Below are 23,937 nucleotides of genomic sequence, written 5' to 3'. Positions count from 1 at the left end.
AGAAGGGTCTACCAAATATAATGGGACAAAAGCTATCTTGTGGGGAACCAAGAACAAGAAAATCAGCAGGATATTTAGTTTTCCCACACAAGACTTCAACATCTCTAACAATTCCCATGGGTGAAATAGTATCTCTATTGGCAAGTTTAATTGTGACATCAATATCTTCTAACTCAGTAGGTGCAATATCATGCATAATTTCTTTGTATAAGTCGATAGGTATTGCACTAGCACTAGCACCCAAATCACATAAGCCATGATAACAATGATCTCCTATTTTAACAGAAATAACAGGCATGCCTACCACAGGTCTATGTTTATCTTTAGCACAAGGTTTAGCAATTCTAGCATTCTCACTACAGAAATGAATAACATACCCATCAATATTATCAGACAAGAGATCTTTAACAGTAGCAATATTAGGTTCAACTTTAACTTGCTCAGGAGGTGTATAGGTTCTAATATTGCTTTTATGAACCATAGTTGAAGCTTTAGCATGATCTTTTATCCTAACAGGGAATGGTGGTTTCTCAACATAAGCAGTAGGAACAATAGGATCATTATAAGTGATAGTATTTTCTTCAACTTTAATAGGTGCAGCTACTTTCACTTCTATGGGAGGATGATATTTAAACCACTTCTCCTTAGGGAGATCAATATGAGCAGCAAAAGATTCACAGAAAGAAGCTACTATCTCAGAGTCAAGTCCATATTTAGTGCTAAATTTACGGAAAACATCGGTATCCATAAAAGATTTAACACAATCAAACTTAGGTGTCATACCTGACTCCTTACCTTGGTCGATATCCCAATCTTCAGAGTTGCGTTTAATTCTTTCCAATAAATCCCATTTGAATTCAATAGTCTTCATCATAAAAGAGCCAGCACAAGAAGTATCGAGCATGGTCGGATTGTTATCAGAAAGCCGAGCATAGAAATTTTGAATAATTATTTCTCTTGGAAGCTCATGATTGGGGGATGAATATAACATTGATTTAAGCCTCCCCAAGCTTGAGCGATGCTTTCTCCTTCGCGAGGCCAAAAATTATATATATAATTGCGATCACGATGAACAAGATGCATAGGATAAAACTTCTGATGAAATTCCAATTTCAATCGTTTGTAGTTCCATGATCCCATATCATCACATAGCCTATACCATGTCAATGCATCTCCCTTCAAAGATAAAGGGAAGACCTTCTTCTTAATAACATCATCGGGCACACCTGCAAGCCTAAATAATCCACAAACTTCATCCACATATATTAGGTGCTCATCAGGATGCACTATTCCGTCTCCTGCAAAAGGATTAGCCAGCAGTTTTTCTAACATACTCGAAGGAATTTCAAAGTAGACATTTTCATTTTTAGTAGGTTCAGTAGGTTGAGGAGCAACTCTTTGCTCTAATGGTCGGGGTGAAGAATACCCCGAAGAAGCCCCTCAGAGGATTACTTTCCATAGTAACAAGTGACAGTAAATTTCAGCACACTATATATATTTTTTCCTTACCAAGTTCCACCTACCAAAGGCGCTTCACTCCCCGGCAACGGCGCCAGAAAAGAGTCTTGATGACCCACAAGTATAGGGTATCTATCGTAGTCCTTTAGATAAGTAAGAGTGTCGAACCCAACAAGGAGCAGAAGGAAATGATAAGCGGTTTTTAGCAAGGTATTCTCTGCAAGCACTGAAATTATAGGTAACAGATAGTTTTGTGATAGGATAATTTGTAACGAGCAACAAGTAACAAAAGTAAATAAAGTGCAGCAAGGTGGCCCAATCCTTTTTGTAGCAAAGGACAAGCCTGGACAAACTCTTATATGGAGAAAAGCGCTCCCGAGGACACATGGGAATTATCGTCAAGCTAGTTTTCATCACGTTCATATGATTCGTGTTCGGTACTTTGATAATTTGATATGTGGGTGGACCGGTGCTTGGGTACTGTCCTTACTTGGACAAGCATCCCACTTATGATTAACCCCTATTGCAAGCATCCGCAACTACAAAAGAAGTATTAAGGTAAACCTAACCATAGCATGAAACATGTGGATCCAAATCAGCCCCTTACGAAGCAACGCATAAACTAGGGTTTAAGCTTCTGTCACTCTAGCAACCCATCATCTACTTATTACTTCCCAATGCCTTCCTCTAGGCCCAAATAATGGTGAAGTGTCATGTAGTCGACATTCACATAACACCACTAGAGGAGAGACAACATACATCTCATCAAAATATCGAACGAATACCAAATTCACATGACTACTAATAGCAAGACTTCTCCCATGTCCTCAGGAACAAACGTAACTACTCACAAAGCATATTCATGTTCATAATCAGAGGAGTATTATTATGCATATAGGATCTGAACGTATGATCTTCCACCAAATAAACCAACTAGCATCAACTACAAGGAGTAATCAACACTACTAGCAACCTACAGGTACCAATCCCAGACTTAGAGACAAGAATTGGATACAAGAGATGAACTAGGGTTTGAGAGGAGATGGTGCTGGTGAAGATGTTGATGGAGATTGCCCTCTCCCGATGAGAGGAGCGTTGGTGATGACGATGGCGATGATTTCCCCCTGCCGGAGGGAAGTGTCCCCGGCAGAACAGCTCTGCCGGAGCCCTAGATTGGTTCCGCCAAGGTTCCGCCTCGTGGTGGCGGAGTCTCGTCCTGAAAGCTTGCTTCTGATTTTTCTTCGGACGAAAGACTTCATATAGCAGAAGATGGGCACCGGAGGGCCAATAGGGGGCCCACGAGGCAGGGGGCGTGCCCGGGGGGTAGGGCGCGGCCCCCCCTCGTGGCCAGGGTGTGGGCCCCCTCAGGTATTTCTTCTGCTCAGTATTTTTTATTATTTCCAAAAATAACTTTCGTGGAGTTTCAGGACTTTTGGAGTTGTGCAGAATAGGTCTCTAATGTTTGCTCCTTTTCCAGCCCAGAATTCCAGCTGCTGGCATTCTCCCTCCTTATGTAAACCTTGTAAAATAAGAGAGAATAGGCATAAGTATTGTGACATAATGTGTAATAACAGCCCATAATGCAATAAATATCAATATAAAAGCATGATGCAAAATGGACGTATTACTACATAAACGCATATTACATCTTTCCCTTTCCTTTTTTCTGCTAGCGAGCATACCTCACGTGTCACGAGCCGGGATTGAACCAGCGCTTTCCGGATTTTCGTCCGGATAGATACCTATCTGATCGCGACTTTGATTTTGCAGTTCTAGAAGAGAGGCAACCTCTATCTCTTTCGCTACATCTGTGGGCCGGTAGGCCGGCCAACTAACTCTTCAAATGAATCCCTTTATCTTTATAATGAAAAAGAGAATGATGATGATGGCTACCATTCATTCCTCCTCTTGATTTTCATTTTTTTCTAGTTCGGGTGGGATCTTATCAAGCTCATCCTGAAAATTAAGCTTGATAAGATCAAATATAACTCTTCTTTGCCCTTCAGTGTCATACGTCTGATTGACGAAATCAATTAACCCATCGTCTGTTGAATGAAAGTTCTCCGAGATCTCTCGGATACACTTGTTTTTGACAACATCAGCATCTCCAACGTAGGCACATAATTGATCATAGAGCGGGGAAGTGGAATCATTCCTTTTGAAATTCTCGAATTGCTCGTCAATTCGAAAATCCTTTATGGATTCAGCATATTGCCTAATATCTTCCTGATCCTGAGCCGGTCGGTTCAAGTCAATAGTTAAAGGAGGCACATCGCTCCCACCCCTTTGGTTAACGCTCTCACTATCACTATCAGATGATAGCATTAGATGAACATGTGGGGCTTTGTACGTTTCCTGCCCCGAACGGGAAGGACTTTCAAGCCCCTTGTGCCCATGGTCCCACATCGCTCCTGCCCCCAGAGGGCCGGTACCATTTATTCAATCAGCGTGGCACCATATATCAAAACATATTGTAAAAGTGACAGAATCACTTCAAGTAGTGCTTTCCTAACCTGATCTGTCACGATCAAGGAGGGAGCTACTACTAAAGCAGCTATCACAATGATAACTATGAAAAGTCCCCCCCACTGAAAAACAAGAATCAGATGATAGATCAAGTCTTACCGAAATTGGATTTCCTTTTCATGCCATATGTCTCTTAGACTTTACTTTTCCCCCCTCTGCCCTTTCAAAAGTGGTTACTCCTGATCCGAAGCACCCCTTTTCCATTCATAGAGAGATCCAATCGTCAAAATCAATAAAAAGGCCATCATGGACCAAGAGAACGAGATATTGACTTTTTTTAACTGTAACTACATTCTCACATTTCTTTTTTGATCTCATGACTTTTTAGGCGATCGGAAAACGAATGAGATCAGAAAGGCCATCATTGGGGCAAACAATGCAATAGCTTCGGTGAGAGCAAAGCCCAAAATGGCATAACCAAATGATTGTTTGGCCAATGATGGATTTCGTGCCACGGAATGAATCAAAGAAAAGAGGACGTTACCAATACCGACAGCAGCTTCGGCTAAAGCAATTGTAGCAGCTCCGACACCTATTGATTTAGCACCTTCTAACATCTCGAGTCGAGAAAACACTATTCTTGTCACATTTTTCCTTCGCTGTTCTTTCTTGGATTTCTTGTTGATGATTCAAAGTACTTGGGCCTGCACCTTCATAATTTTCCAATATTGGGTTATGCAGACCACTAATTTGATACATATTATCACAATTTGCAAGGCTTGTCACATATTCAAGAAAATGAGCTGTGGATTGAAAATCATCAGGTATAGGTAATCATCAGGTATAGGTATAGGTATAGGTAGGGGGTCCACAACCCTTGTGAGGTTGGGTGGGGTATCCTGAACTACTGGAGCAGCTCCCCCTTGTGGCTGGGGTAGACTCTCAGCAGCTTGGTTTACGCATGGCACGAAAATCTATCTTTAATAATTATGTGCAAAAAGTCCAAAATATCCTATTGGGGTTCAGTTGGCGAGAAAAGCCTTCTTCCTACATCTGCGAGTAAGGGGAAACCTTTTTTATTAATTCACACATAAGGCAAAGTGCTTTCTTTTAAAGAAGCATCTGGTCCATCTTTCTTTCGTTAGTTAAGCCACCTTTTTGTAAGAAGGATTTTTGTAATTCAGGATTAATAGTACTTAGAATGGCTTTTTCATATTGAGAAATTCTGTCTAGTGGCATTCGATCACAGAAGCCGTTGACAGTAGCATAAATCACAACAATTTGTTTTTCAATTGGAAGTGGTTCATATTGTGGTTGTTTGGGCAGTTCTGTAAGCCTTGCACCTCTATTGAGTAATGCCTGAGTCGCAACATCAAGGTCTGACCCAAATTGAGCGAAGGCGGCCACTTCGCGATATTGTGCCAATTCCAGTTTTGAACTACCGCAGACTTGTTTCATAGCTTTCAACTGAGCGGCAGACCCGACACGACTGACGGATAAGCCAACATTAATAGCTGGTCTAATTCCGCGATAAAAGAGCTCTGTTTCCAAATAGATTTGTCCATCTGTAATGGAGATCACATTGGTGGGGATATAGGCCGATACGTCTCCAGCTTGTGTTTCAATCACGGGTAACGCAGTCGAGCTACCTGCACCTGTCTGGTCCGATCGTTTAGCGGCTCTTTCTAAGAGATGGGAATGGAAATAGAAAACATCCCCTGGAAAAGCCTCATGGCCTGGTGGTCGGTGTAACAATAATGACATTTGTCGATATGCCACCGCCTGTTTACTTAGATCATCATATATAATTAATGCATGCATTCCATTATCGCGGAAATATTCCCCCATGGCACACCCTGAATATGGGGCCAGAAATTGCAGAGGAGCAAGATCCGAAGTGGTGGCTGCTTCAAGAATGGAATATTCCAAAGCATTCGCTTCTGAAAGAATTTGAACTAATTGTGCCACAGTCGAGCGTTTCTGTCCAATCGCAACATAGACACAATACAATGTCTCACTCTCATTTGTGCCCCTTGAGTTCATTTGCTTTTGGTTTAATATAGTATCAATAGCTATTGCAGAATTTCCAGTTTGTCTGTCCCCGATTATAAGTTCTCGTTGACCACGGCCTATAGGAACCAGGCTATCCACTGCTTTTAAGCCTGTTTGCATGGGTTCCTGCATAGATTTACGTTCAATAATCCCTGGGGCTTTCACTTCGACACGTCTTCGTTCGTCATCGCTTAGAGCCCCTTTTCCATCAATAGGTACTCCCAAGGTGTCGACCACACGGCCTAACATGGCCTTTCCCGTAGGAACATCCACAATAGATCCAGTGCGCTTGACAAGATCTCCTTCTTTAATAGCGGTATCACTACCAAAGACAATAATACCTACATTCTCATTCTCAAGATTTAAGGCGATTCCTTTCACACCGCTGGCAAATTCCACCATTTCTCCTGCTTGAATCTCGTTCAATCCATAAACACATGCAATCCCATCTCCAACTGAGACCACTCGACCGATCTCATCCACTTGAAAATTCGTGTAAAAGTTGGTCATTCTACTTTCTAATAGAGTCGTGAGTTCCGCAGCTCTGGGTGAGAATTCCATGCTTTAACAAATTAGATGGATGATATTTTGAAGGGAGAAATCCGCTTTCAAGAAAAAGATCTTTACTTCACACAATCTCGATTTGAATTATCATTTGGTGAACCGGGCATCTCGGACAAAGACAATAACAAGAAGAGATGGGAAGACCCTTCCCGGTCCTGCTCCCTGGTCTCTACCTTGCTTACCGCCCCTCGTAAGGGCCAGCGTACCCATACCGAAAATGATTTACTCTTTTTATGGGCGCTTTCGACTAGCTATCGTTAAGGAATCGGCCCAAACAAGACCGAGATTCCCGCGAGAATTGCTACGCTGCCTGCAGTGAAATTGCAAGAATCACTTTATATGCTATTTCAAAATCGAATGAATTGAGCAAATGTATTTCCCCAGGTTTCCACTGGAAAAGGAGATTTTTTTGTATGCAAGTGATGATCGATTGGCGGAGAAGCCGCTCCCGTGTGGGGTGGCTGTGAGAATGATTTCGAGTCTTCCTGACCAGACCCATGTGGAACTTGTAAATAAATAGGTTTGTAAGTGCCTAGATGAGTAATAAGATAAGTACCTTTGCTAATAATCCAAAACATTTCATCTTCTCTTTCTAGATATAGCAGCCTACCCATATTGATAGTGGAATTATTGATCTCCTCTTTTGGATAGCCCATTTTGAGTAAGTGTTATGGGTAAGGGCTTGACCTACCAGTTGAATGGAATCTACCGTTCTTTATGCTCTCGCTAGCTTTGAACTTGTTTGTACCAGTAATCAAACCCAGAATCTCATTTCCCATTGCTTTCATTGCATAGAGCCAGATGCCGCATCCATAGGCCTATTTAGTAAGTGGGGTGTATCCTTGGTGACACTTGAGAAATAATTCTATACTTCCAATAACCCACTACTTCCTCCACGGATGGTACATGGCAGGCATCTGCCAGAACTAGAGGCGAGCACTTTTCAATCAATTACGAGAGGCATTCGCTTCTCTGATCTTTAATAAGCGAAGCAACGAGCCTAGTAGTGGAAATACCTTCCTCAGGAATGTCATCAAAGCCAGGTTCTCCAATCGTAAAAGGGAATATCCCCTGGCACAAGGGTTGTTTTTAGGTGCTGTCCTCGGCAAACCACCACAAAAGGTCCGAATCAGGCGAAACTTCTTTTGGTGCCAGCGAGAAGTAGTAACAAGAACTCCTCCTCTGTTCAATATCAGCCTGGTTTAGGTCTAGGTCATAATGAATTTTCTGATACCTTCCTTCATCCATAGATCAACATTATGCTTGTGTCCCATGATGAAGAAGGATAGAAGAATGGTAAGATAGGATCGTATTAGTGAGCCATGGGAAAAGAGTTTTTTCGTACCTTCATTGGACGCACCCAAAAGCAACAGGAATCCCTTTCTCCTCCTATAAGGAAATCTCGTCGTTTCACTCTTCTGCAAGTACCATCGGATTAGTCAACTCAAATGCTGAGAGATTACTATAGAACCAAGGCGGCTTTGAGGCTGGCTCCACTCTCCAAATAGAGCAGTTACTTCGTTGACGACAAGAACCCCATTTCCACTAGCCAAAGAGCAATTCGTTTCTTCGACTCGATGCCTCCTCATTTTCTCCCATTCCCATATTAATAAAAGAATTAGGGAAATTCGAGGGAAAAGAATGCGAAAAGCATTTAGAGATTTGACTGGGATTCGTTCTGGCTCAGATGGCGAGGGATTGCTATAACTATTTTTAGAAGCATTAATGAGATCTCTTTTTTTTCACAAGTGATATGGAAAATCATGCGGAAGAACCTATATGTAAAAATAATTTAAGATTCCCATCATACATTACCAAACTTCCAAATAAGAATAAGCTAAAAATGGATAAATACCTTAAGGAACTGGAAGCAGACCCTGATTATAAAGGGCAACCTCCTAAACCATCAGTATTCCTTGTAGGTGACATTGAAACCATTCCCTTGTTGGATCGGAACTATGTTCCTGCGAAGATAATAGAATCCAAAATCTTCCCCGCCACCACACTTATGCAGCCGCCTTTATGACTGTCAATTTAGACAAGAAACTATCAAAGATTTATATTAATCATTATAGTTTCCACGAATACATAAATACGCACCCATCATTTTATGATTGAAGTGATTGTGTACTCCAAGCATTCATAAATGGAATACTTTCTGTTGTAAGAAAACAAAGAAAGTCACTAATTAATTACTTTCATAACATGAGTCGATTCGATGGTATTCTGATGACCCAACATCTTAGTAAGTTTCACCCCGACTTGAAAGTGGATATTGTAATGCGAAATGGTATTATGTACGAGGTTGCTGTTTCTAGACGTGTTCAGGACGGTAGGAATAAATCACGTCTCCTTTTCAAAATGCGGTGTTCGTTGTTGATTCTCCCTGTTTCGTTAGCAAACGTAACTAAACAATTGTGTTAGGAATAAGAAAGTGATGTCGGCGGAAGAAATACGAAGAAACCTAGCACACTTTTGTAGTATAGACGCGGTGCGCCTGATTTTATAGGCATCGGAATGGGTTTATCTTGGAAGATCTTGACTTCTCCGTGCCTTCTGCCTCTGACACATCATACCTCCTATACCGACCTCGTACTTTTGATCACTTCTTCCTTACGAATTGTATCTATTATGAATTGTGTCTATTTAAGCTTTTTCTCGGTTGATATTCATTTTTTATCTATCTCATGAAATTTCCCTTCTATTAAGCGATAAAGAGCAATTGACGAAGTCAGCAGGAAGTCCGTCAGATGACAGTATGGATCAGAGGAATCCTCCTATCTTCGACTGTACACCCTTTTACTGGGATTTCACATTCCTATTCCGATTGGCAGAAGCCTTTCTTTCTGTTTGTGCCGCCCTATGACGATTTCTTACTCAACGTTTGCACTTTCTTACCAACTCTTATACAAGTTAGGTTCAGCGTTGTTCTGACGATTAAGATTTCTCTGTTTGACGGTTTTTACCTTCAATATCCTTTGTTGCATCACTTCTCGATAGCTTTAGTGCTCAGAGAGTAAGCATAGCATATTGTCAGCTAGTTATTGATTGATAGCAAACAGCTAGTAGGTCAAGCCGGAGCCTTCACTCACTCAGCTTGCGTCAGCACCGTATCTCTAATTGGTGGAGACGAACTCCAATCCACCCACTTCATTTGTTTCCCAAGGAGGGTCATTAGCGAGTCCGCTCTCCCCAAGGTAGTTAAAAGGCATAGGTACGCCTTCCCCTGCACCAATCTACCAAAGCACTTTACCTTTAATCACTAGATGGGCTCGAGCCAGGGTCCTATTTTCGTTCTCCATGACTTCAAAGCTGCTTCTCTTTATCAGCTCTGGACAGTTCTATAAACATTGGTACCAGGGGTTCTATGACCAAAAATCTTATTTATTTTTCTCCTGGCGTTTATGTATTTATTATCACTGTCTAAATGCGATGACTATCGTCAGCAAGTATCCAGTGCCCATAGTCGAAGAACTCCTGGATGTCTGGTGCCTCATGGTTTTCTAAACCCGATCTCAAAGCTGGTTATCACCAGATTCGTAAGGCAGCTGGCGATGAATTCAAAACAGCCTTCCAGACTCTGGAAGGGCACTACGAGTACAAGGTCAAGTCCTTCAGCCTCGCGGGAGCACCAGCCACCTTCTTGGGAGCCATGAACGCCACTCTCAAACAAACCCCTTTACGCAAATGTGCCCTTGTGTTATTTGATGACATTTTATTCTACAGTGCCTCTCTTGAAGATCACACAATCCACTTGCAATCAGTGCTTGAGTTGTTAAGAAGGGATCAATGGCAAGTCAAACGCTCAAAGTGCTCTTTCGCTCAATGCCAGAAATCCTATTTGGGCCATACTATCAGCCAGCATGGGGTTGCCACTAAAACCCACAAAATTAAGAACATTGCCAACTGGTCTTCTCCGCAATCAGTCAAAGGAAGTTCGCAGCTTCTTAGGTTTGGCCGGCTATTACAGGCGCTTCGTTCGCCATTTCGGCATCATTGCAAAGCCACTGACACATCTCCAGAAGAAACATGGGGAGATCCTGAGCTTTGAGGCAACTAAAGAAACATGATGCTTTTCAGTTATATTTAAGAACAGAAGAGGAAGACAAAGCAACCCTAGGATTTCTCTGCTCCCAGTGCTTAATACGAAAAGCTTGACATAAACCCAAGGACGGGCAACCGCTGCTAAACCAGGATCTCCATCTCTTTGAATAAAATCCATCCTTTCCATCGACCAGCCTACGAGCATCTTGGGTACTATAATGAAGGACGTTGACACTATCCCATTCTATGTAGCAGGGGTAATTCCAGAAACATCCTATCTAAAAATCATTTAGAGATAAGTTTCTATAGAAAGATAAGCGGGTGTACAAATGAACTTTCTTATGATACTATGATACTCAGATACCACTCATTGGATGGGACTGGTGGACCATTGATCGATAAAAAGTAGTAAATAAGCCCTTTTCTCGCAGGTACGAGAGATTGCACAACCTTGCCTTGAACGCTTGAAGTTCTAAATAAATCTGAAGAGGAAGGCCAATTATATCATGTCAGCAATGGTACTCTCTTGGGCTATAGACTGTCACCTGCTTCAAGGTATCTTGCTTGTGAAAGCCGAACAAAGAAGAAAAGAACGAAATGGCGGTTCATCAGTAGTCAAAGGTGCAGGCTTCATTCTTTGTTTCCTTCATCCTCTACCATTACGTTTTGCTTTTTAGGACTACCTAAAGGAAAGGAATAGAATGATCCACAGTCGTACCTACTTGAGGGCGCCGAATGCATACAACTTATGCCAACTTTATATATATATAATTATTGATTCCATTCACACCCTTTGGGAATAGGAAACGGAGAACTTGTTGCTTTCTTCTGTTTTTGCTATAGCTGAGGACAACTTAGATTGAAATGATTGACTTGATCTAGGTACGTGGTCCAAACGGATAGGTAGAATTACCCAGAGGGAGCCCTAGTTTCAGCATAAAAGGAAGAAGTCGGGTCCGCGCGGTTCGCCTTTTCAAATGCAGCACCATTTTTGGCTTTGGCAATACCAGCTAGCTAGCTACTTACTTGTGTGGGAGTCCTATAAAGAAAAGCCTGAGTTATAGACTGACTAAAGAAATCTAGAGTAAGGAGAGAGATTCTGCACACGAACGAACGACCCGTCAGGTTCGAACTGACTTAGGTTCGACCAGGACCCACCTATCTCCACCAAGAAGGAATCGCTTTGGTTACATAGTTCAGTTGGCGATAAAAGCCAACCTAATCTGCGAGCTGGTAGGCCAGCCAACTAACTCTTCAAATGAAGAACTTATTTCCCCACACCTATCTCTATGAAACTTCCTTCATAGTTAGGAGAGGTTTTTCTTAGCTTTTTGTCTCTTTTACCGCAGGAAGTTCTCCAAAAGTATGAAAGGCCGGAGTGCTTTGTACCAACCATTCTATTGTGTTTGGATTCTGTTCAACAGCCCAAGGACTTTCCGCACATTTTTTGTTCTTTCCACTGCTTGAAGTGATTGCGACAACTACGAAGAAACGACGAATCCCAACTACAGATATATAAGAACCAAAACTGCTCAGAGCATTCCATCCGGCGTAAGCATCTGGATAATCTGGAATGCGACGTGGCATAACCGAAAGCCCTAAGAAATGCATGGGAAAGAAGGTCAGATTAACCCCGAAAAAGGTGATCCAAAAATGGATTTGGCCTAAAGTTTCAGGATATGTCCGACCAAAGATTTTACCCACCCAATAGTAAAATCCAGCAAATAAAGAAAAAACGGCTCCCATAGAAAGTGCATAATGGAAATGTGCAACCACATAATAAGTATCATGTAGAGCAATGTCTTGCCCAGAGTGTGCTAGAACTATTCCAGTGAGCCCTCCTATGGTGAACAAAAAGATGAACCCTATAGCAAATAACATGGGTGTTTTGTATTGTATCGAACCTCCCCACATTGTAGCGATCCAACTAAAGATTTTGATTCCTGTGGGCACAGCTATGATCATGGTAGCTGCGGTGAAGTAGGCACGCGTATCAACGTCTAAGCCCACAGTAACCATATGATGAGCCCCAACTAGAAATCCAAGAACACCTATACTTATCATGGCATAAACCATGCCTAGATACCCGAAGACCGGTTTTCTTGAAAAGGTCGATACGATATGACTAATAATACCAAATCCAGGCAGAATGAGAATATACACCTCTGGATGACCGAAGAACCAAAAGAGATGCTGGTATAATATTGGATCTCCCCCTCCTGCAGGATCAAAAAATGTTGTATTAAAGTTTCGATCGGTTAATAACATTGTAATTGCCCCCGCCAGTACCGGAAGTGATAATAAAAGTAGGAATGCTGTCACTAGAATGGACCACACAAAAAGTGGTAATCTATGCATAGTCATTCCAGATCCACGCATGTTGAAGATAGTTGTTATGAAATTGATAGAACCTAAAATTGATGAAATACCTAATAGATGAAGACTAAAAATTGTTGAATCAACTGCTCCTCGAGAATGGTTGGTAATACCACTTAAGGGCGGATAGACTGTCCACCCAGTGCTGCTGCCCACTTCTACTAAGGCTGAGCTTAATAGGAGCAAGAGACTTGGTGGCAACAACCAGAATGATATATTATTTAATCGTGGAAATGCCATGTCAGGTGCACCTATCAGAATCGGAACAAACCAATTACCAAATCCACCTATCATCGCCGGCATAACCATAAAAAAGATCATTAACAAAGCATGAGCCGTCATTAAAAAATTATAAAGTTGATGATTACCACCAAGAATTTGATCGTCGGGTCAGGCTAATTCCATACGAATCAGTACGGAGAAGCATGTGCCCATCTGTGATGCCCCCGATTTGACCGTACACTAATCATACACGCAAATGTGTACGATCAAGATCACGGACTCACAGGAAGATATCACAACACAACTCTAGACACAAATTAAAATAATACAGGCTTTCTATTACAAGCCAGGGGCATCGAAGGCTCGAATACATAAGCTCGAATACACAAGAGTCAGCGGAAGCAATAATATCTTAGTACAGACATAAGTTAAACAAGATGCCATAAGATGGCTAGGACAAATAGGGATATAGATCGAAAGAGGCGCATGCCTCCTGCCTGGGATCCTCCTAAACTACTCCTGGTCGTCGTCAGTGGCCTGCACGTAGTAGTAGGCACCTCCGGTGTAGTAGGAGTCGTCGTCGATGGTGGCGTCTCGCTCCTGGGCTCTAGCATCTGGTTGCGACAACCGAGAAGAAAGGAAAGGGGGAAAGGAGGGAGAAAAGGAACCGTGAGTACTCATCCAAAGTACTCACAAGAAGGGATCTACACTACATATGCAGGGGTATCTGTGTAAAGGGGCAATATCGGTGGACTGAACTACAGAATGCCAGAATAAGAGGGGGATAGCTAGTCCTGTCGAAGACTACGCTTCTGGAAACCTCCAACTTGCAGCATGTAGAAGAGAGTAGATGGTAAGTTCACCAAGTAGCATCGCATAGCATAAACCTACCCGGCGATCCCCTCCTCGTCGCCCTGTTAGAGAGCGATCGCCGGGTTATATCTGGCACTTGGAAGGGTGTGTTTTATTAAGTATCTGGTTCTAGTTGTCATAAGGTCAAGGTACAACTCCAAGTCGTCCTGTTACCGAAGATCACAGCTATTCGAATAGATAAACTTCCCTGTAGGGGTGCACCACATAACCCAACATGCTCGATCCCATTTGGCCGGACACACTTTCCTGGGTCATGCCCGGCCTCGGAAGATCAACACGTCGCAGCCCCACCTAGGCACAACAAAGAGGTCAGCACGCCAGTCTAAATACTATGGCACAGGGGTCTGGGCCCATCGCCCTTTGCACACCTGCACGTTGAGAACGCGGCCAGAAGCAGGCCTAGCCTAGCAGGCGTTCCAGTCCAATCCGGTGCGCGCCGCTCAGTCGCTGACGTCACGAAGGCTTCGGCTGATACCACGACGCCGAGTGCCCAGAACTGTTCCCGCGTAGTTGGTTAGTGCGTATAGGCCAGTGGCGAGACTCGGATCAAATACCAAGATCTCGTTAAGCGTGTTAAGTATCCGTGAACGCCGACCAGGGCCAGGCCCACCTCTCTCCTAGGTGGTCTCAACCTGCCCTGTCGCTCCGCCACAAAGTAACAGTCGGGGGCCGTCGGGAACCCAGGCCCACCTCTATCGGGATGGAGCCACCTGCCCCTTCGACCCCATCTCTGAACAGTATCATAAGTAATGTAACAGTATAAAGTATATAACATATGCCCGTGATCACCTCTCGAGTGATCACGACCCAGTAGTATAGCATGGCAGACGGACAAGAGTGTAGGGCCACTGATGGAACACTAGCATCCTATACTAAGCAGTAGGATAGCAGGTAAGGGTAACAACTGTAGCAACAATGACAGGCTATGCATCAGAATAGGATTAACCGAAAGCAGTAACATGCTACACTACTCTAATGCAAGCAGTAGAGAGAAGGAATAGGCGATATCTGGTGATCAAGGGGGGGCTTGCCTGGTTGCTCTGGCAATAAGAAGGGGTCGTCAACAGCGTAGTCGGTCGGGGCACCAGCAGTGGCGTCGGTCTCGTAGTCTACCGGAGAGAAGAGGGGGAAGAAACAATGAATACAATGCAAACAGAGGCATAAAGATGCATGACAAAGCAAACAATGGTGTTAGGTGTGCCCTAACGTGGTAAGAGGTGATACCGGCGAATGGGAGAAACATCCGGGAAAGTATCCCCGGTGTTTCGCGTTTTCGGGCAGATGAAACGGAGGGGGAAAGTTGCGTGTTCGATATGCTAGGGGTGTGTGGCGGACGAACGGGCTATGTATTCGGATTCGTCTCGTCGTTCTGAACAACTTTCATGTAGAAAACATTTTCATCTGAGCTACAGTTTATTTTATATGATTTTCTAAAGTTTTAAATCATTTTAGAATTTATTTAATTAATTTAATTCAACATTACCCAGAACAGTGCATGCTGACGTCATCATGACGTCAGCAGTCAACAGAGGTGTTGACTGGTCAAACTGATGTGTGGGGTCCGCATGTCATAGGCTGTTTAATTAGCAGGTTAATTAAACAGAGTTAATTAGTTTACCTAATGATTAGGTTAATCTAAACAGAATTAATTAAGTTAATTAACGAATTTATTTATTAGTTTTTTAATATTTATTTTTTAATCTTTTTTTATATAATGTTCTCGGGGCTCGGCCCCACATGTCATTGGACCTAGGGGCCTTAGCGGTTACGGGCGTGCGGGTGTGGTGCCCGTGCCCGAGGCCGTAGCCTGCCCGGGCGACGGGGGAGCCAGGCGCAAGCTCTGGTGGCCAGGGGCCGCGCGGGCGCTGGCCCGAACAGGGCGGCGGGGCGGAGCAGCAAAGCAGCGGCGGCGGCCGCTCCGGTGAGCGCGCAGGGGAGCGGCAGCGCGCGCGGTGCGGTGGCGATGCGAGGTGAGGGAGAGGCGAGCGCGAGGGGGGCGGCGACCGAAGGGAGCTCACAGGAGGGGTCGAGCAGTCCGGCGGGGAAGGCGGCCGGGGAGGAGATGCAAGGCTGTGGCGGGGCAAAAGGGGGGTCCGGTGGCAGCGCGGTGGAGGCCGCCGGGGGCGCCGGAGGGGCGCGGGAGGGATGTGGCCGAAGGGGCACAAGCGTGCGCAGGAGCAATGCTCCGGGCGCGGCGATGGCGAGCGTGGCCGCGGGCGACGTCGAGCAGTGCGTGGGTGAGGGACAGAGGGGAGAGGAGGAGCGAGAGGTGCTCACGGCGGCCGTAGGGGATGGGCAGTGGGGCTCGGGGTGGTCGACGGGGACGACGACGACGCAGGGGAGGAGGCGACGAGGGCGTCCGGCGAGGAGGAGGGCGGCGACGCAGCGTCGGGGAGGCAGGGTCGAGGTAGCTCCAGGCGGGGTTCAGCGACGACGCGGTCGTGGACGGGGCGGCGAGGTGGCGGGGCGCCGGCAGGGCGACGGGCTGCGGCGTCGAGCGACGGGAGCGCCAGCCGCCGTCGGGGCACAGGCGAGGTCGAGGGGTCGCGACGGGGCGGTAGGCTTGGTGCCCCCGATCCCGATTTGGATCGGGAGGGAGGCAGAGGGAGGAGTGGGACGTGGGGGGAAGTGGAGATCGTGGGATGGGAGCTAGGTCACGGTGGGGGGTTAAGCAGGGGGGAGCCAGCTGGGCCGGCCTGGTCGACGGGGCCGACTGGGCCAAGAGGCCCAGTGGGGAAAGGGGGCGGCCTTTGCCTTTTTATTTGTTTTTCTTTTCCTTTATTTATTTTATTTCTTTTTCTGTTTTAGCTTAGTTTCCTTTTATTTTTGTTTTTATCAAAAATACCAAAATGGCAACTAATTTGATGTTATTAATTATGCCACTGCCACATTAACTAGCTAACTAATCTAAAATAGTTTTGTAATTATTTATTATTTAAAAGTATTTAAATAATAGTTTTTGCTACAGTTTTATTCATATTATAGCAGTTAAACGTTTTTAAAAAGTATGGTTTCTTCACCATAATCACCTATGCATTATCTGGCACAAACCGAACATTTTAGTTTTAATATTTAAAAGCTTTTGATGTTTGGCTTAATTTTGAATTTGAATTTGAATCGGTTTTGAACTAATGCGAGATTAACAATAGTAACCGAGGTGACGTGGCATCATTACGAGGGGGTTTCTGTAGCTTAATTACCCGGGCGTCACAATTCTCCTCCACTACAAGAAATCTCGTCCCGAGATTTAAGAGGGGTGTAAGGGGGAAGTTCTGGTTACGAAAGTCTAACGGATCTTCTCGTCTTTGGTTGCTCTCCTCAAAGAGGTCGATCCATAGCATTGATGTCTTCACTCCTATGCCTCAATGCATCGTGATGAAATTGTCGTCCTTCCTTCAGGATCTTCACCGTACTTACGAAAGGGTGAGAAGGGAAAACCCTATAAGGACGGATTCTAACAAGATCGAGCATCAGACGGTTAACTCAGGGGAAGAAACATAAGTATCTCTCGAATTGAAACTTAAGAAGATGTCGAGAGCAAAGTAAGAAGGTACCATGAGAAGTTTCAAACCGATAGGCAAGCGTTCGATGCCTATCAGAAGGTGAAAGGGGTTCAGAGCAACGAGAATAAGTATTGCATTTGATACCTGAATAGATCACTTGGCAGGTGGACCGTGAGTTACATAAGAAGTCGTGCGCGAGGAATAACTTTGGAAACCGGGGGTGTACAGGAGAGTCAGGTTTCGATCCTGTGGGTTATGGGCCCACCATGTGGTTAAAAGTAGGAAAAGCGTTGATATCTTGCACGGTCGTGATAGCAAGACATGTCAGAGGGTAGCCTATCAGTTATGTTGGGAACAATGTCGATACCAAGGGCGAGGGACGAAGAGAACCATTTTCCTGCTCGTTGAACGAGGTGGACCATTAGGCAAAGTTCTCGTCCATCGGTGGCTACCGAAATGTCATCAACTATAGTAATAGGGTCTTACTGGCAGAGTTGTACACCGAGGTGTTTACATAAGCAGGAGAATACTAGTGCTTAGATCATATAGGTCACCCAAAAGGTTAAACCAAACAATGGAAAGGAAAATACGATTATCAGATTAAAGAGAACAATGGAAAGGAAAATGTGTTTAAACACATATTTCAGGGGTATATCCTTCCCAAGGACAAGCAGAGCATGATATCTGTGACAAGACAAAATGTAGAAAACCCTTTAGGTAAGGGGAGAGAAACTTCATGACATTACCCATACAACGATGTTTGGATAATTGAGCAAGAAAAATTTAGCATTTTGCTTCAAATGCTCTTATTGAAAATCGGAGTACCACCGACATGCTTCGGGGTAGAATTGACATGGTCTTCAAGCAAAGATCGGACTTTGGATACACAAAGGATCCATCAGTATAAACTTAGTAAACAAGGCATTCAATTTCCTCATGGAAAAATGATTAACCTTGTTAAAAAGGAAACTATAACACTAGGTCCTCTGGTCAGGTGTGCTAGGCATGACATCACCTTATCAGGGCATATAGGGACCAATGTTATAACTCTTGAAAATATGTTCCAACCATCATATCTGACCGAGATTCAGATCTGATTGGTGTCAGGATACCTTAGACTCAGGATGCCTAAGAAGAAAGGTGCAACACAAATTGTCGAGGTGACATTGTAAGATTCTCGGGAATTGAACTATGGAAGCGAGTTCCAAAACAAGAGTTCATCAGTAAACCAACGAGAGGATGAGGAGGTGGCTGATGGAATCAGCGACAATTCATCGAGATTAACAAAAGATGGATTTCCACAACTATGTGAACAAGGAGATAGCATTTGTTAGATCAAATGGTATAATGATGTATGCTCGAGGAAAACATACACAATTAAACATTGGTTGAAAGGTGCACCAGAAATATGGGCTGGGTTGCACGATCAATGTTAGAATGGTGACTTAATGAACAAAAGAATTAGAAGGAAACTATCGACCATTCACTTCAAAGCAATAGGGTTGCTAGAAGTTTTGAACTCACACATCAAAGTTCAATTGTCGGTATTCCGATTAGAAACAACACGGGGACCAAGAAATGAACGGAGATGGCAAGAAGTATTTCTAAATCAAGTATTCTTAAGAGGTGGTGAAATTCACATGACATTCTTGACATAAAAGGTGGTAATACTCCAAGGTAAAGAAGAACAAATGCTGGATAGCAAGGAACTCAAGGTATAACACAAAACACGAACAAGTTTGTGTTGGAGGGAAGTCAATAAAGTGGTCGATGACAACACAAATCATCGAGAGAAAGGATGGTATTTCTCATCATGAACTCAATTGATATCCTGGAAGAGCTCCAAATGCCGATGATGATCACGACACATTTGTCGAGAGATTTCATGAAGATGTAATCGATTGGCGATGACATCAAGTCAAAGGAATGATGAAGCGAAAGGATATTGGAACCACGGGTATGACACAACTCCAAACCAAGCTTGTTGTTCAAAGCGAAATGATATGATGAGGAAGATCGACGTAAGCTTAGCTCATCATCAAAAATTGTGCTCCGGGAAGGACCAGGTAGCACAGTTAAATTTCAGCACGATAATGATATAGCTGATCAGGCTAGAAATGACATCATCGAGTACAAACTCGTAAGTAAAGAAGATTACTAATAGTTGTTTAATCGCGATTCAGACTTGATTCAGTTATCGGTGTCCTTGAGTGTTTAATGACTCAAAGCCCGTGAAAAAATTGGAATCAGTGAGAATGGTACTTGATGGAGAACTCATAAGAAGTTATGCAGTTCCGTGATAATCTCGAGATACCATGGTCTAATACTCGACGAAAGATCAAAGTAAAGGTTGGACTGGTGTATTGATCCATAGAAGACAAGTGCTTAAACTTTCTTGACACATGGGATCAGAGAAGAACATCTAGTTAGAACCACGATTGCAAAAGGCCAAATCCCAGATATAAGTTGAACTTACACCAAGGGGATAATTATTGTTGCGAGAAGCTTCCATGATAGGATCTACATTGTTTCCATGGGCATGAACACAAGGTTCAAGGTCGACTCCCACTTCTCCAATGCATGACCTTTCATTCACTGCTCTAGATAAAAATGATTTCAGTGTCAAAAACTACCTAGTGAATTACCAGAGGAGTATGACCCGTGAAAACTTTTGAGTTCACACAGATTAAGGAAGGCATAGGTTCAACCCATCGGGGCTTCTTAGAACATATACCATGAACTTCAGGAGTAAATAACACAAGCTCAAAAGTAGAGCATGGTTGACAAAAGTAGAGGATACAATTTACCAAAGGCATTATGTATCGGGTAAAGAACTCATAAGAATTTTGGTTGTGAAGGACACTGTCGGATAATAACCAAGCAATTGGTCTCGCGGACCATCAGGGATCTGATGTGAGTATCGGTACTCAATCAAAAGGAAAAAGAATGCAAAGGCATCAGATTATAGAATCAACTGACTAATTGAAAGCTCAAATGCAAATGAATTATGATTTCCAAATCAAGGGATCAGAAGCAAACGCTCTAATTAAGGATGGATAAGTTGAGTAGGCTTAGGGATACCATCGATGGTAATTTGATTGGTAGAGATCCAGCTCATGTTTAAAATGGCGTCTGAGCCGGAAGGAGGAACTCTGGGTTGGATTGATGATTACGAGCATTCGCAAACATATTGGATCAAAGACTCAATATGACGGTGACAAAGGATGCTCGTGAATATTGCTAGACATATGGAAAGTAACCATAATGCAAGCAGACAAGTATTTTACAGAGCAATAGTTGGCAATGGATTATCGGAAGATCGGATAACATCTCAATGTATCTTGTGAATCATATAAACAACGAGGGAAGAACCGATACTCGGTAAGTGTGAGGAATTATCCATAGGGGGTATTCATGTGGCAAAGAACTGCAAGGCAGTAAGCTCAAGGATTCTTAAAAAGTTTGGAGAATAATTCGATGCATCTTGTAATAACAAGAGCAACTGGGAATGAAAGTAAGGCGACAGGTGCATGTAATTCTCCATAGGGATAACGGTTGTAGGGAATTGCAAAAGCAACGGGAACAAGGTCTCGAGTGAACACTGGAGAGTATCTTCCAAATCTTCTGGTGTAGTCGGTGATCATTTGGACTGAAAGGTTCTCCGGGAGAAAGTATTATCGAGAACCTAGAGTCAGAGTTAGTAAAATCTTTTAACCCAAATAGAAGAGATGTTAGAGTCCCATAGTATAGGTTGAGGAATAAAAGATCCTACTACCACCCAATGGCGACGTGGGCCCGTAAGGCACACAGCCATGTTAGTAAAAGTTTTGCAATGACTAGACTCAACTTCGGCCAAGGAGTTTGGAAGGGGGGTTCCTACAGGCAGTCAGCTCTGATACCAACTTGTGACGCCCCCGATTTGACCGTACACTAATCATACATGCAAATGTGTACGATCAAGATCAAGGACTCACGGGAAGATATCACAACACAACTCTAGACACAAATTAAAATAATACAAGCTTTATATTACAAGCCAGGGGCCTCGAAGGCTCGAATACATAAGCTCGAATACACAAGAGTCAGCGGAAGCAATAATATCTGAGTACAGACATAAGTTAAACAAGATGCCATAAGATGGCTAGGACAAACAGGGATACAGATCGAAAGAGGCGCAGGCCTCTTGCCTGGGATCCTCCTAAACTACTCCTGGTCGTCGTCAGCGGCCTGCACGTAGTAGTAGGCACCTCCGGTGTAGTAGGAGTCGTCGTCGACGGTGGCGTCTGGCTCCTGGGCTCCAGCATCTGGTTGCGACAACCGAGAAGAAAGGAAAGGGGGAAAGGAGGGAGAAAAGCAACCGTGAGTACTCATCCAAAGTACTCGCAAGCAAGGATCTACACTACATATGCAGGGGTATCTATGTAAAGGGGCAATATCGGTGGACTGGACTGTAGAATGCCAGAATAAGAGGGGGATAGCTAGTCCTGTCGAAGACTACGCTTCTGGCAACCTCCATCTTGCAGCATGTAGAAGAGAGTAGATGGTAAGTTCACCAAGTAGCATCGCATAGCATAAACCTACCCGGCGATCCCCTCCTTGTCGCCCTGTTAGAGAGCGATCACCGGGTTATATCTGGCACCTGGAAGGGTGTGTTTTATTAAGTATCCGGTTCTAGTTGTCATAAGGTCAAGGTACAACTCCAAGTCGTCCTGTTACCGAAGATCATGGCTATTCGAATAGATAAACTTCCCTGCAGGGGTGCACCACATAACCCAACACGCTCGATCCCATTTGGCCGGACACACTTTCCTGGGTCATGCCCGGCCTCGGAAGATCAACACGTCGCAGCCCCACCTAGGCACAACAAAGAGGTCAGCACGCCGGTCTAAATCCTATGGCACAGGGGTCTGGGCCCATCGCCCTTTGCACACCTGCACGTTGCGAACGCGGCCGGAAGCATACCTAGCCTAGCAGGCGTTCCAGTCCAATCCGGCGCACGCCGCTCAGTCGCTGACGTCACGAATGCTTCGGCTGATACCACGACGCCGAGTGCCCATAACTGTTCCCGCGTAGTTGGTTAGTGCGTATAGGCCAGTGGCGAGACTCAGATCAAATACCAAGATCTCGTTAAGCGTGTTAAGTATCCGCGAACGCCGACCAGGGCCAGGCCCAGCTCTCTCCTAGGTGGTCTCAACCTGCCCTGTCGCTCCGCCACAAAGTAACAGTCGGGGGCCGTCGGGAACCCAGGCCCACCTCTACCGGGATGGAGCCACCTGCCCCTTCAGCCCCCATCTCCGAACAGTATCATTAGTAATGTAACAGTATAAAGTATATAGCATATGCCCGTGATCACCTCCCGAGTGGTCACAGCCCAGTAGTATAGCATGGCAGACGGACAAGAGTGTAGGGCCACTGATGGAACACTAGCATCCTATACTAAGCAGTAGGATAAGAGGTAAGGGTAACAACTGTAGCAACAATGACAGGCTATGCATCAGAATAGGATTAACCGAAAGCAGTAACATGCTACACTACTCTAATGCAAGTAGTAGAGAGAAGGAATAGGCGATATCTGGTGATCAAGGGGGGGCTTGCCTGGTTGCTCTGGCAAGAAGAAGGGGTCGTCAACAGCGTAGTCGGTCGGGGCACCAGCAGTGGCGTCGGTCTCATAGTCTACCCGAGAGAAGAGGGGGAAGAAACAATGAATACAATGCAAACAGAGGCATAAAGATGCATGACAAAGCAAACAACGGTGTTAGGTGTGCCCTAACACGGTAAGAGGTGATACCGGCGAAGGGGAGAAACATCCGGGAAAGTATCCCCGGTGTTTCACGTTTTCGGGCAGATGAAACGGAGGGGGAAAGTTGCGTGTTCGATATGATAGGGGTGTGTGGCGGACGAACGGGCTGTGTATTCGGATTCGTCTCGTCGTTCTGAACAACTTTCATGTAGAAAACATTTTCATCTGAGCTACGGTTTATTTTATATGATTTTCTAAAGTTTTAAATCATTTTTAGAATTCATTTAATTAATTTAATTCAACATTACCCAGAACAGTGCATGCTGACGTCATCATGACGTCAGCAGTCAACAGAGGTGTTGACTGGTCAAACTGATGTGTGGGGTCCGCATGTCATAGGCTGTTTAATTAGCAGGTTAATTAAACAGATTTAATTAGTTTACCTAATGATTAGGTTAATCTAAACAGAATTAATTAAGTTAATTAATTTATTTATTTATTAGTTTTTTAATATTTATTTTTTAATCCTTTTCCGTTTTAGCTTAGTTTCTTTCTATTTTTGTTTTTAGCAAAATACCAAAATGGCAACTAATTTGATGTTATTAATTATGCCACTGCCACATTAACTAGCTAACTAAT

Source organism: Aegilops tauschii, chromosome 3 (genome assembly GCF_002575655.3).
Source record: "Aegilops tauschii subsp. strangulata cultivar AL8/78 chromosome 3, Aet v6.0, whole genome shotgun sequence".
NCBI lineage: Eukaryota > Viridiplantae > Streptophyta > Magnoliopsida > Poales > Poaceae > Aegilops > Aegilops tauschii.
Note: the sequence above shows the minus strand (reverse complement) of the source record.